Here is a 2139-nt window from a genome sequence, read left to right as displayed (position 1 = left end):
GGATATTCCATGGCCATCGCGAACGCGTAGGTTAATTCTTGCCAGTTCGTTCAAATTTTCATTTTTCACCCGTTCGACCTCCAATCCTTTCGATACTTCTCATACATGATCTTAAACCCTCATAACCATGACATAGGCGCATATCACTCCAGTGTTCGCAATTAAAAAAACTAACACCTAACGAACCTCAACATCCAAAACTACGAGGTGTAACATCCCCCCCCCCCCCCCCCCTCTTAGAAACATTCTTCCTTGAATGTTAAAACTCTTAGGAATTCTACAAAAAATATGTCAAAATTTCCCATGTAAATATACCAATCCAGCCTGAACACAACAATCGAAAATAATGCCACACAGGGCCATAATAATCAACAACACAATGGCCTTACGCAACCAATAATAGTAACTAGTAGCTTATTACAAACCTGATGGCAGGAGTGTCTTAGTCAACTTGGCGGCCCTCATAAGCTATGCTTAAGCATCAGGGTATTACTTTTCCTTTTAGGTACTGGTTGGAACTCATGATAAATTCTAAGGTAGTATAATATTTTTTGGTATTTCTATGTCCACTAGGGTACTAGGCTTCTTCCCGCAATCTTTATATACCTTCCCAACTTACTACGAAGTTCTGTGAGAGAAACTACCTCTAAGGGTTCATTTATTCACTCAGGTTTCCTACCAAGCTTATGATATCCAGGTTTACTACGAAGTTATTTGTGATCGTGTTCATTGACGCTATCCTGGTATATTCTCGATCCGAAGTAGAACATGCGGATCATCTGCGTACCGTCCTTAAGGTTCTCCAGAATCGAGAGTTATTTGAAAAAATTTCGAAGTGTGAGTTTTGGTTGAATTCAGTGACCTTCTTGGGGCATATTATTTCAACTGATGGCATTCGGGTAGATACCAAAAAGAATGAGGCCGTGAAGACTTGGCCAAGGCCTACAACACCTACGGAGGTTCGTAGTTTTCTGGGCATAGCAGGTTATTACAGGAGGTTTGTAGAAGGGTTTTCTTCTATCTCCACACCACTCACGACGTTGACCCAAAAATCAGCTAAATTCCAATGGACGGATGTTTGTGAACGTAATTTCCAAGAGCTAAAGAACAAATTAACTTCTGCCCCAGTCCTGACGCTACCAGAAGGACTAGAAGGTTATGTCGTCTATTGTGATGCTTCGGGTGTTGGATTAGGATATGTATTGATGCAGCAAGGTAAGGTGATTGCCTACGCCTCAAGGCAGTTGTGCAAGCATGAGAAAAATTACCCGACCCATGATCTTGAATTAGCGGCGGTGATTCATGCATTGAAGATGTGGAGACATATGACATCAGTATGCATGATTTGTGTTCGGAAAATAAGTACCTTGGTATTCTGGTTAATGCACTTACCTTTTGTGTCATTGGTCCGGTTACGCTTCTGTTTTCTGCATTTCATGCCTTATATACTCAGTACATATTCCGTACTGACCCCCTTTCCTTCAGGGGGCTGCGTTTCATGCCGCGCAGGTACACCCAGATGAGGTGAAGCTATTATAGAAGATGTTCCAGCGGAGTTGGCAAGCTCCACTTGTTCCTGGAGTGCTGTCGAGTCAGAGTATGTGTGCTATGATGTCTGATAAATGTTAGAGACTTTGCAAACAGAGTCGTGGGTATTGGTTGTCAGTTCTGTACGCGGCTCCATCAGCCGATGTGTCATTCTGTACTATGTGCTAAATTCTCTATGATTACAAATTCTGTTTGATTTGAGAACAACGAGAAAGAATATTTCTGAAAGCTTGTTATGTGTTTCATCTTTAATTGATTTAAAAGTCTAAAATGATTATGTGTGCACTAGGGGTCTGAGGATTCGCTCGGCCCTAAGTAAGGGTCGGGTGCCCATCACACCCTAGGAAGACTAGGGTGTGACAAAAACCTTGGTTAAGGAAAAAAGAGTACAACACATATTTTACTCCTCCTGATGGAAACATCAAGTAATGTCTTGGAGATGACGCATTCCAATCTTGTATATGAACTTCTTAAATGTTGAGGTTGGCAATGCATTGGTGAACAAATCCGCTAAATTATCACTTGACTGAATCTGTTGTACGTTGATATCACCATTCTTCTGGAGATCATGTGTGAAGAATAACATTGGTG

Source organism: Lycium barbarum, chromosome 8 (genome assembly GCF_019175385.1).
Source record: "Lycium barbarum isolate Lr01 chromosome 8, ASM1917538v2, whole genome shotgun sequence".
Taxonomy (NCBI): Eukaryota; Viridiplantae; Streptophyta; class Magnoliopsida; order Solanales; family Solanaceae; genus Lycium; species Lycium barbarum.
Note: the sequence above shows the minus strand (reverse complement) of the source record.